Source organism: Canis lupus, chromosome 20 (genome assembly GCF_048164855.1).
Source record: "Canis lupus baileyi chromosome 20, mCanLup2.hap1, whole genome shotgun sequence".
Classification (NCBI taxonomy): Eukaryota; Metazoa; Chordata; class Mammalia; order Carnivora; family Canidae; genus Canis; species Canis lupus.
This window is the reverse complement of record NC_132857.1, coordinates 2,636,366-2,649,659: the sequence shown is the minus strand read 5'-3', so window position 1 is coordinate 2,649,659 and position 13,294 is coordinate 2,636,366. Positions and strand designations below refer to the sequence as shown.

At 38.3% G+C, this 13,294-nt stretch overlaps 1 protein-coding gene and 1 non-coding gene across 2 annotated transcripts in view; both read right to left on the bottom strand.

The window, feature by feature from the left end:
* INPP4B (inositol polyphosphate-4-phosphatase type II B) overlaps positions 1–13,294 on the bottom strand; it is a 709,031-nt gene that overhangs the window by 426,803 nt on the left and 268,934 nt on the right. The window lies entirely within an intron of this gene.
* On the bottom strand, positions 1,480–1,584 carry LOC140612202 (U6 spliceosomal RNA). Its single transcript, XR_012013505.1, has one exon. It is a non-coding gene; the product is annotated as a U6 spliceosomal RNA (small nuclear RNA).

Genomic DNA, 13,294 nt, shown 5'->3' with positions numbered 1-13,294 from the left:
TCTCAAAATCATTTCCCGGGCTTCAAGTCCCCCTCGCTGTCCACCTACTGGGCAAATCAATGCCAAGTGTGCAACCCTTAATCGCTCTCTGTCCTTCCTACAACGCCTCACCTGCATCGTTCTCCTGTTTTCAGCATGGAGGCTCTTGAGGGAGGGGAATTTGTCTGGGACAATTTCATCGAACATTAAATACCATGCACACTGACAGAGCTTCATAAATAATAAATGAGAACAGTAATAGCCTAGAACCCAGCTTTTTAATAGCAGGAATCCCTGGCCATTAAACATAAAACAGTTCTATATATAGTTATATGTATATGTGTATATATAACTATATACAGTGACCCTTCTCTGACCCCTGAAAGATAGAAGAACATGCTGTTTCTATACCATTTAAGAACACTTTTATTTTTAAAACTAATTTCATCTTGAAATCAATAGGTGTAAGTGTGAAAAAGAAATGAGCAAGTAGCCAGCCACAGAAAATATTTACTTATTTTCAGATTTTTTTCCATTGTGTTTTTAGGGACTTGTATCTACTCTTTGGTATAAATCAAGGTGGAAAAATAATGAGAGATTTCATCATGACAGTCTATCTGAGGTCTGGCTAGAGTATTAATTTTGGTCATAACGTGTCAATCAGCTACAAAGGATCAGCTCAGCCACTGTGACAATGATCAACAGCGGAGACATCTGAGCTCAGTTAATCTACCATGACATGCTCTGGAGTAGGATGCATACGGGAATATCACCTTCATTTTAAACCACTGCTGACTGCCTTGTAATATCTAGGGATCCATAATTAATAGCTAGGGATCCATAATTAATATCTAGGGATCCATAATTAATAAAATAACATCAATCTTCAGGAACTTGAAACATGTTATCTCCATCACTTAAAAATACAAGATAATTATGATGTGCTTCTTACTATGTCTTTCCTTTGCTTTATAATTTGTATATTGATGCATGCACGCATGTGAACTTAGAGTCTATAAAATATATAGGACAGCATGTAAAAAGTAGGCCAAAAACATATTTTATTACCACTTTACATAAAATGTTTAACAATATAAACAAAACTAACCTAGAGTGAAGAAGCTTTAACTTTTAAAAAATATTTTGGATAATAGAATACCGATGCCTTTGTGATGTGAAATCATGATTCTTCACAATGAAATCAATGTACTTCGGTGTTTAATTTACCTGCAAGTGCAAGAACTTCTATCTGCAGAAGTTTGAAAGCAAGTTCTAGGGTTCAAATTGCCCATTAATATTGTTAAATTTTTTAAAAATATTACCCATTTGAATTTCAAATTCATGAAAAGAAAGAAAACACACACAAAAAAAATAGCAAGGATTTTATCTTGGTGGAAAATAATGCATAATTTTTGATTCATACATATTTATTTTCTAAATTCCTTGCCCTAAGGAGGTATTATTATTATTCACTACAGTACCAATGTTAGTAATAATAAGATACAAGTGAAATATGTACTTGGATTTGCATGTCATCCTTGCATGGGGGCCATGCTAATCTCTGTATCATTTCGGTTTTAGTATATGTGCTGCTGAACCAGGCACGGACTAGGTACTTGGAAATAGTCATCAATCTTATCCAAGCTGTACTAGATTCCTTCTTACAGAACTCCTACAAAAACACGTTCCCACACAAACACATACACAAAAACATACAAACACTGCCTTCCCTGTTCAAGAAATAAGATGCTGATATGAGCAGCAGCAAGTAACAGTGATAACCAACGTTGCTTTGATATTTATAAGCCTGGACGGGTGGTAAACGCGAGAGTGAGGCATGCTTCAGGAGTCCTGAATCGATAAGCAGAGTCCATCACATGCATGTACTCCCTAGGCAGAGTTTCAAAACTTTGTAAAAACCACTTTTCTTTTTTAGATGAAGAGCATTTTGCATTGCCATCCCCGAAGCAACTTTATTATGTAGTAATACATTGACTAGAGATGGCAAGTTAACAATTCATCTCAGGTGATCATTGGGATGGTCTGTACCAGCAGCTCTGAAGGTATGATCCCCAGATCCCGAGGGATCCCGGGAAACTTTTCAAGAGTTCTGTGAAATCGAAGCAATTCCCAATACATCATTTGTCCTTTTTACTGTGTTGGCTTGTGTCCTCTTTCACTATGTTGGCATTTGCACTGACGGTACAGATGCAACAGAATCACTGAGTGCTTATAACCAATTGAGGCAGTAGAGCCAACTGGTACTAGCAGACTGTGTCGATGTCATCCCCACGCACTATAATTCCAGTTTTAAGAAGTTCTTTGATGAATTAGTAAAAATACATTATTTTTTTCATTAAATCTTGGAACTTAAGGACACACTTTAATATTCCGTGTGACAAAAATTAAACATATCTATAAAGCACTTCTATATATGAAGTAGATAGTTGTATTAGTTATCCATTTCTGAATAGTTTACCCCAAAACCTAGCAGCTTAAAACAACACACATTTATTATCTTGGTTTCTGTGGGTCAAGAATTCAGGTACTGCTTAGCTGGGTCTTCTGGCTCAGGTTTCTTACAAGGATGCGATCAAGGTGCCACCTGGGACCACAAACATATCAAGGTCTAACTGGGGAGGGATCCATTTCCAACCTTTTCCATGTGGTTGTTTGCAGGATTCAGCTACTTGAGGTTCTTGGCTGAGGTCCTCAGTTCCCTGCAGCTATTGGCCAGAGGGCACTCTCAGTTCTTGGCCAGGTCGCCCTCTCCATGGGGTCAAGCATTTGAGAAGAACCAGAGAGAGAAATCCAGCAAGATGGAAATCATAGTCTTTTATAATCCAGTCACAGGAGTGACACCTCCTCATTTTTGCCATATTCTATTTGTTAAAAGCAAGTCATCAGCTCCAGCCCACATTCAAGGGGAGAGAGTGACACAAAGGCATGATTTCCTAGGGGTGAGGATCATTAAGAGCCATGTCAGAAGCTGCTGGCCATGTGGTCATCTCCGGGAAATACTGTTCACGTTGTTACGTTCTTTTCATTATGTACCATTTTTATGTGAAAGAATAGTTTACCCCAAAAACATAATTATTCAGGCTTATTTTGCTGATATTTGCAGAATCGAGTGTTTCTTGATGACAAATTGAGTTTTGATACTTCAAGGAAAACAATGCTGATACTCAAAACTCAATGGAATTTGAATATTCAAAAGAATGCTAGAATTTTGTGAAACTTGTGTCTGGCAACAGTGTTTTAACAACTTATTGACATAAAAACCTTTTTGAAGGTTTTGTTAGCAATACTAAAGAACTGAGTTTTGATCTTGTATAATGAAATATGTTAACATTTAGAAGATCTGCAAAAGCCAATGAGTCAATGTTTTTCAAACGACCAAATGGATGCCTTTCCAGAGTCAGGCCTACATGCATTTACGGGCAAGACAGACCAATGGCCTTAGCCATCCTGACAGGTGTGAAGTGTATCTCATTATGGTTTTGATTTGTATTTCTCCGATGATTAGTATGGTGAACATCTCTTCAGGTGTTTGTTGGTCATCCGGATGTTTTCTGTCTTGGAAAAATGTCTTTTTGAGTCCTCTGCCCCTTTTTAGTTAGATTATTTGTATTTTTGGTTTTGAGTTGAATAAGTTCTTTATATATTTGGGATATTAACCCACTATCAGATATGTCATTTGTCAATATCTTTTCCCATTCAGTAAATTGCCCTTTTGTTTTGTTGACAGTTTCTTTAGCTGCAGAAGCTTTTTTCTTTTTTCTTTTTTTTAAATTTTTTTTTATTTATTTATGATAGTCACAGAGAGAGAGAGAGAGAGGCAGAGACACAGGCAGAGGGAGAAGCAGGCTCCATGCACCGGGAGCCCGATGTGGGATTCGATCCCGGGTCTCCAGGATCGCGCCCTGGGCCAAAGGCAGGTGCCAAAGCACTGTGCCACCCAGGGATCCCTGCAGAAGCTTTTTATTTTGATTTAGTCCCAGTAGCTTAAATTTGCTTTTATTTTCCTTGCCAGAGGAGTAATATTTAGAAAAATGTTTCTATAGCTCTTGTCAAATAAAGTGTTGCTTATGTTTTCTTCTAGGAATCTTACGGTCGAATGCTGAGAAATGTATAGAATTGTTGAATCATTATATTGTTAATGCCTGAAGCTAATATAACAGTGTATGTTAATTATACCTGAATAATAAAAAAAAAAAAAGACACACTAATGGATCTCATGTAACAGTGAGAAGTTCATTAATATGATTTCATTTCTGCCTTGCAACTCATCTTTAAAAAACTACTGCTTACAGAGTTCTAGTGTAATATCAAAGAAGAATATCCACAATTATCTGAAAAGGGTATTAAAATACTTCTTCCTTTACAACTATATAATATAATTATGAGAGGCTGGATCTTTTCCATATACTTCAGCCACAACAAATGGCAACAGTCTGAATGCTGTGAAAGCAGATATGAGAATCCAGCTGGCTTGCATAAAGTCAAACATTAAAAATATTTACAAATATCTATAAAAGGGCCACTATCTTCATAAAACTATTTTTGCTTTGGAAAATACAGTTTTTTTCATGAAAATATTTTTTATGTGAACATAAAATGGATTTACTTTTAAGTGAATTATTTAAGAATGCCTATTTTAATTCCTAGCATGATCAATATTGATAGATAATCCCACATAAACAAGAACTCTTTGGGATATCAAGATTTTTTAAGATTGTAAAAAAGATACTAAGATCAAAATGCTTGAGAATCTTTGAGCTAGATTTTACTATTTAGGCAAAATGACCCCCAAATCTCAGCAGCTTGCACAAAATGATCTCTTACTCACACTACAAGTCCATTGGTGTCGGCTGAGGAAATGTGCTCATTATTTTCTCAGGAGGCTAGGCTCATGGAGAGAATGTCTCATCAAGATTCCACACTTGTGGGAAACCTGGTTGTGCAGTTGGTTGAGCATTAGATTCTTGGTTTCAGCTCAGGTTGTGATCTTAGGGTTGTGGTCTCAGAGTCAGGGGATCAAGCCCCACTGTGGGCTCCGTGCTTGGCGGGGAGTCTGCTGGGATTCTCTCTCCCTCGCTCCACAAATACATAAATACATAAATAAATAAATAAACAAACAAACAAATAAATAAATAAATTTATATAATGAATTTCTTTATTATTTATTTATTTATTTATTTATTTATTTATTTATTTATTTATTTATTTCAAGGTTCTACACTCCAACAAGAAAAATGGCAGTATGGCAAAATTTGCAAGGGGTTATAAACTTCACCTGGAAGTTACCTATGCTACTTCTACTAACTAATCATCTAAGAAAGCCACATGGACACACCTAACTTCAAGGGGGCAGTAACACACAATCCCACCATATACTCAAAAGAAAATCCATAAATATTTAGTGAACAACACTGACTACCATGTATGCCAATTCCAACCCATACATACCTGAAGCACTGAGTGAAAAAGGATTACGAGGCTGCATCTTAGATAGCTCCAGAAGCTTATCAGTTTTTTATTGCTGTTGAAACAAACTATCACCAATTTAGTGTGTCTTAAAGCAACAGAAATGTGTTCTCTCCTATGGTTCTGGAGGTCAAACATCCTAAAATCACTGTGGGCAGAGATTCATTTCTTCTGCTGTCTTTAGGGAATAATCAGTTCTCTGCCTTTTTTGTCTTCTAGAAAATGTGAATTATAGCAATATTTATCCCTTAAACAAAAAGTAATTGAGTACCTAAGGAATATTTTCCTTAAACCAAAAGTAATTTCCTTAAACCAAAAGTAAACCAAACCGGCAACCCCGGTGGTGCAGCGGTTTAGCACCGCTTGCAGCCCAGGGCGTGATCCTGGAGACCCTGGATCAAGTCCCACATCGGGCTCTCTGAATGGTGCCTGCTTCTCCCTCTGCCTGTGTCTCTGCCTCTCTCTGTCTCTCTCTCTCTCTCTCTCTCTCTCTCTCTCTGCATCTCTATGAATAAATAAATAAAATAAAAAAAAGTAATTGAGTACCTGGTAGATATGAGGCACTATTCTAAATGCTGGGGATGCTAGGCTGAACAAAAGTCAAAGCCCCAACTATCATAGGGCTTACACTCCAGCAGAAAAAAGAAAGAGGTAAATAAACTCACATATATGTTAAGACATTGATATGTACAACCAAGATAATTAAGGCAGGAAAAAGTAATTGAGAATGATAGGAAAGGTGCTCTTTTAGATAAGTGGTCAGAAAAGGCCTTTCTGATCAGACAATTATTGAGTACATCCCTGAAAAAAAGTGAAGGAACGAATCACAATATCTGGAAGAAGAACATCCAGGCATTAAAAATAGCAACCAAGAAGTCTTAATGTGGGAGGATGCTTGGAATGTCTGAGAGGCAGCAAGGAGGGCAGGGTGTGAGCTCCTTGATGAGAGGATGAGAGGATGAGAGAAGGAGGTGAGCCCACGTGCAGTAATAATGCAGTGTCCTTAGGACTATGATAGGGACCCAGCCTCTACTCTGAGAGGGACAGCCAAGGAACCATCTACTTGCAGGAGTGTTCTGCTACAGGGGACGTTGCTCAAGGGTCACTCACTACTGTGGGGAGAATATAACCCTGGGGCAAGCTTAAACGCCAGAAGACTAGTCAGAGGTTATTGCAATAACATAGGCTGGAGATGATGTTGATTTAAATGAGAGCTATAATGGTGGAGGTGGTAAGAACCGTCTGGATTCTGGATATAGTTTGAAAAAGTCAACAGACATTCTAACAGATAAAATGATGAGGGTATGAAAGAGTCATTGCCAAAGGAGTCGTTACCAAGAAAAGTGGTCACTCTTTAAAACAGAGAGGAAAGCAAAGGGGAGGGAGGGGGGGAGGGGGATCAGAAGGGGAAGGGGTAGGGATGGGAGGATAGAAGAGGACGGCGGCGGGGGGGGGGGGGGGGGGGGGGGGGCGACGGGAGGGAACAGAAGGAAAAGGCCTTCATCCAACTTCTCAGTTGAAACACGTTTGTGTCAGAATGAATAGATTTTCCTGGGAAACTAATGCTGTGACTTAGGGAAGTTCTTGGATATCAGCCAGAAGAATGATAAATCTTACATAAACAAGACATGCTTATCTAGCATCAAAAACTTGGAAAAAAATAAAAAAGACTTGAAATGGTGTTAGGCCAATCTGCCACGGTAGCTGCTGGTGCACATTTGCGTAGCCTATGAGAAATCATTTCTCTTTTATGAGTGCAAGGTGATGATGTAGCTTTCAACATTATTATAACGTGATTTCCTATTATCTGAGCCACACCTGAGTAAAATGGCCCTGGCCTTCTCCGAACAGAATACAGTTTCTCTTGAGCAGATTTTTTTTAACAAGCCTGTATGAAGGTCACCTTTGCTGCCAATTCCACAGTCGCAGGCTAAGGGGAAAGACCACACCAAATGAAGCAAGACCCTAGTGAGAGGTGGACTGTGTCTCCAAAGGAGACAGGATTTGAAAGGCCAGTTCTCAATTTCTTCGCAAAATATTGACATTAATGCATTGATTAGGCTGGATAAAATCAATAAGCAAACAAACACATTATTCATCCATTTTTAGTGCATGGGAAGATTTTAAATACATGATTTTTTTTTTTTAATTTACTTTTGTCTCAACCGCCAGACATTGAATCCTGAGTCAGGCTGCACTGAGAACAGACCTCAGAAAATTGTGTTACAGATATCTCATTTCTATTTTCAATTTATCACCACGTTCCTTTCATTTTCTGATTATTACTAGGACGTATCCCCTTGTCCCTGATGCCACCATCACCATCCTGGACCAAGCTAGCGTCATCGGTGGCCCAGGAATAACGAGGCCCTCCCACCTGATCTCTGCACCCATCTCGCCCAGCTCCAATCTTTCTTTGCAGAACAACTGGAATGATTCTCTTCAAAACTCAAATTGCATATTATTTTTCAGCTTAAAAGCATTCAAAGGCCTCCTAGTCCACAGGGTAATGAACATCCACTGGAGACCTGTGCATGCATGTGACAGGCCTCTCCACCCCCTTAGCAGGAGGCCACTGTTTCTCTTATTATTGCTCTTGGCTCTGCCCTTTGCAGGCCTAGCTCAGCTCCCCAGCATTCTGGTGTCAGTGTCGTCGTTGCACAGGCTGCGCCCCTTGCTGGGACACTGTTTGTCTCCACCTGCTGCTAGCTCCTCTCTCTTTCAGGTCTCTAACCATCCTGCTCTTTTTCAGAGAACCCCAGTCTACCCCAACAAGATGAGATCTCCCTGTTACATGTTCTAATCATCCCGTGTTCCCCCAGCTCACAGCACTTCTAAAGGCAGCAACTTTCAAGTGTGCAATTATTTGATTAATGGTTGTCTCCCTTACCAGACAGCAAGCTTGGAGAAGGAGGGACTAGATGTCAGTTAAAGCTCAGCAGCCTGCCACAGAGTAAGATAGATACTCAGTAACTATTTGATGGAAAAAGAAAAGGCGCATATAAATTATTCACAAAACAAAGGAAACATTTAATAGAAGTTAGTAGAGTAAGAGTAAGAATGGAATTTATCAAAATACTTGGATAAACACGAAACATATATTTAGAATCTAGAAATTTATGTAATCAGCTATAATTGTGAAATGGATAATTGGATGAAAAGAGGCTTGGTAAAGTCAGATCTTTTGATTTTGTTCAAAGGCAACTCACCTGTTCGCCCGCTGCCTTATGTAATTGGAGAAAATCTTACAATTTTTTGCTGTATATTAACTGCTATAAACCATAATGGTAAGTATGAGGATTTTTTTTTTATGTATTAGTGCTAAGAAAGAGATTCCGATGCCGCTAATTAATGCACTTAGAAAGCAAATGAAACACATGTCAGGAACAGAGCCTCAAGAAATAAGTGAATCAGAAAATCATTTCAGCACATGGTGCCCAGAATTATAGGTCTAAAAAGTGATTGTGCCATTCACCCTTTTATCTTTGGAGGACAATGTTCAAAATGTATTGCAAATATATCATCCGTCTTACAATCTGAATGAGTTCAATTTCAGTTGCATGAATACACGCACAAGACAAATGCTCTCCATGCTCAGCAGCAATCTTAAAGCTTTTCTTAAAAGACAGTCTGCTTTCAAATCAGCGTAGGACAAATTTGTGCATCCTTCCAAGAGGACTGTACCGTGGCTCTCTGATCTTTATTTAGCTTAAAGATTCAAAACAATAAGCTCTCCAACATTTGTTGTGATATTTAACAAATAGAAACCAGTGTCGCTCTGGATTCTAAAATGTACCAAAACACTTCTAAAAAATCAAATAAAAATAATGTCGAGTTTCATAGTTCAAGTTGACCCCAAATCTCCCTATGAACATAGTAAAAATTGTTGACATTTTTAGGAGTAAATCTATTCTATTCTATTCTATTCTATTCTATTCTATTCTATTCTATTCTATTCTATTATTTGTTTATTTATGTATTTATTTGAGAGAGAGAGGGAGTATATGCAAGACAGTGAGTGGGGGAGACGGGTAGAGGGAGAGTCTTACACAGGCTCCATGAACACAGGGCTCAGGGCTCGATCTCGTGACCCTGAGATCATGACCTGAGCTGAAATCAAGAGTCAGATGCCTAACTGACTGAGCCACCCCGGGGCCCCAGGGGTAAGTCCATTCTTAATCACTTACCTCAATTCCCAGATTATACTCTTTACAAGACTAGACTTAGAAAAACAGTTTTATTTGAGGAACAAAGTGAGGTGAAACAGAGCAAAACTGTAATGCAAATTTCATCTTGACCTCATTAGAAAAATGCTTACTTATTTAAACAAATGAGATAATATGTTCATAAGAAGCTGCAAGAATATGACCTGCCTTTAAAAGTTGTGAAGATGATCCATGAACACCCAAACCTCACCCTTGCCTCTGAACGCGTACATCCAGGGCTAGTGTGCTAGTCATCAGTGCCAGTCACCAAATATTGAGTAGATGCTCTGATAGTACAGAATTCGCAAGGTTTCTCTGCCATTGCCACTGACTGACTAAGCTGCAGATTGCAGAAACTCCTTCATCTTCGTCTCCAGCTGTAAAGATTTTGATTAGCACCCCAGCCAATCCACTGTGGACGTGTATCTTGAGGGAGAAACATGCTTTTGTTCTTTTAAGCCTTTAAAAGTTGAATTTGTTTATTTCTTTTTTATTTTTTTATTATTTCTTAATTTTTTTATTTTTTTATAAATTTATTTTTTATTGGTGTGCAATTTGCCAACATATAGTATAACACCCAGTGCTCATCCCGTCAAGTGCCCCCCTCAGTGCTTCTCTCTTTTTTTTCCCTCAGTGCTTCTCTAGCATAACACAGCCCATCCTGAGTGATCCACATTTGCAAACTCGAGTCATCAGAAATAATTTCAAATGTCATATTATGCCTATATATGAAAATGTATTTATTTATATTTATATATGGGCATCATAGAACAAAAGAGGTCCAAGTATGCAAAGATTGTAGAATGTCACCAGGTTTTAGTTTATTAAAATTCCTTACCTCTACAACTCTTTTAAATTTTCCTTTAAACTTTTTAACTTTTGAACTTTTTTTTTCCCAAGGGAGGAAAACTATATGTATTTCTATGATTACTTAATACTAAGTGCATTTGTTGTACTCTTTTCCACAGGAACAGCACAATTTACTTGTTACTGAAAATAATGCCATTTGTTCTTAAATAAAATACATTGCCTCGGAAGTAAGAGTTCTTTCTCCAGTGTTTTCCAGTGTAATGCTCATATTAAAATATCTAAAAGAACTTTGATTTTCATACATCACCAAAAGGAGCCCATATTACCTTGGGGGACGGTACGAATGACTACACCTATGCACAATTTGTTTAGCAACACCAAACATTAGAAATGTCATGAGTCTGTTGATGATTCAACAACCGTCCCTGAGCACCTGGAAATGCATCCTCTGTCTGCTGCTACTGTTCCTTGAGTTACGTAATAACTCAGAGACAGAGAGAAGCTGGGGGAGAGTTTAGTTCATCCACCTACACGGGGAGAGGTAAATCCGGTTCTCTTGCTTCCAGACAAATGTCAACAATTTTCACGTCATTTCGACAAAAACCAATTTCCAAGCAGGCACTCCCTTCACCTCAGGCAATCTACTATTTCACACCCATGGCAGGTCTCTACTCTCTTCTTAGGAGGATCTGTACATAAATGAGAATAAGCTATACGACAGGAAAGCAAAAGTGAGCAGTTTCTTTGCCATGGTTGCTATTCTTTGTTTATTGAGTAGAAATGCAAGGAAAATAATCAAGCTATAGCAATTCTCTCACCTGTAATACGGGGCTAATCATAAGTCACTTCAAAGAAATGTGGGGATAAAATGAGCTAATCCATACAGACTGCCTGGTGCCTAGTGGTTCCATAAATCATAATTGTTGTTATGGTAAAAATAATAATAAATAAAATGATAATTTGTAAGGACAGTGTTATCTAAATCAATAAATTACATATGTGCAGACATTTCCCAAGTTTATCTCAATCGTCTTCTTTATTTCCACCCCATATTCTTTTTCCGTGGAAATTTCACTCAGTCTCCAGGCTTCCATGATCAATTCTAAAAAACAGACCCAAATTTACATACTCAACCCTGATTTTCAAGCTGAAATTTCCAATTCCCTCTAGAACATTTCCAACTGGATGCGTCATCATTTCCCCAGACTCCTTATGTCTACGTCGTGTGTCCTATCCACAATCCTGTGCTGGCCTTAGACTTGGGTGAGGATGGCCCTTATCTTAGGGCTTGACTTAGAGGGGTTTGCTCCTATCCTTCTCTGACTGCCCCCCTCTCCACGGAGCAACACTTTGCAGGACTAAAAGGTATCATCACCATACAGATCTTTCTTGACCTTCTGTGGAATTATGTCCTGATAAACCCATCATAAACTGAAAATAGCCTGAGTCAAAAATGCATTTAACACACCTACCCTAATGAACAGCATAGCTTAGCCTAGCCTACTCTAAATGTTCTTAGAACACTTACATTAGCCTACAGCTGGGCAAAAATCATGTACCATGCAGGCTATTTTATGATAAAGCATTGAATATTTCATGTAATTTGTTGAACACGGTACCAAGAGTGAAAAACAGAATGGTCATATGGGCAAAGAGTGATTGCAAGTGTTTCAGCGGTTTACATTTGAGAGCGCATGGCTGACCGGGAGCTGTGGTTCACTGTTGCTGCCCAGGATCACGAGAGAGTATCATACTGTATATCACTAGCCGAGGAAAAAATCAAAATTCCAACTTCAAAGGGTGACGCTTACTGAATCTGAACCACCTTTGCACCATCATAAAGTTGAAAGTCGAACCATCATAAGCTGGGAGCCATCTGTATAGTGATACCATAATTACCCTATTTTTTTTCCATAAGCAAGTAAAATTGTTGACAGATTAATAGGATAATAGTAAGTTTCCCAATTATCCGTGTAAGAATTAAGCGTTTAACACTTGGTTCATGAAAGCCAACAAAGTCTTCTATTTAATATTTCTATTAACAATGCTAGCTGATTTGCAAAACCTCTTTTCTGTCTATGCTTTGATAATTAGCTCTCTTCCCCCTCTGCATTCCTCACTTCAGAAAACATTTCTGACTTTAACTTTTCAAAATTGGAACTGAACAATTTCTAAGCAGGAAAAGGATAAATGACCATTAATTCAACTGATAATTAACCACCTGAAAAATCAACAAAAGACTGTGTGTCATCATCATTTCCTGCCTTTCTATAATTTTGGATTTTATTTTCCTCTTAGTAGAAATTGTTATCTTCTGAAATCAAAAGAAGTGGCAGCTGCACATGGAGTACTGTGCCTCAGCATCTCCAGAGCTGAAGATGCCTCTTCCTGTACTTCTCGGCATCTGGAAAAATGGGAACTTTCCTTCTATCATCAATGAACTTGACTCCAAGCAGGCAAAATAACCAAGGATGAGAGAGCTGATGCTGTCTTTCCTTTTTGCCTCTGGTGAAGGACCTGTCAGGTCTCGTGGGCAGGTCACTTAAACTTTTCTAGACTTCACTTTCCTCATCTTTCAAATGCATAGCCCTCCCACATCTAAAACTCTGCTCCAATCTACGTGACCTATCAATTTGTGGGAACTTTATACACACTACAAAGTGACATTTTTAGGAGAAAAATGTTCAATATGCTTTTCCTCATTTGCATGTGTGTTATGATTCATGAGACCATCTGATGTGGGAAAACATGATAAAGAAAGACAAAAACACAAACAGCAGCCAACTCATTTAAGTAAACTCATTTAAATGATG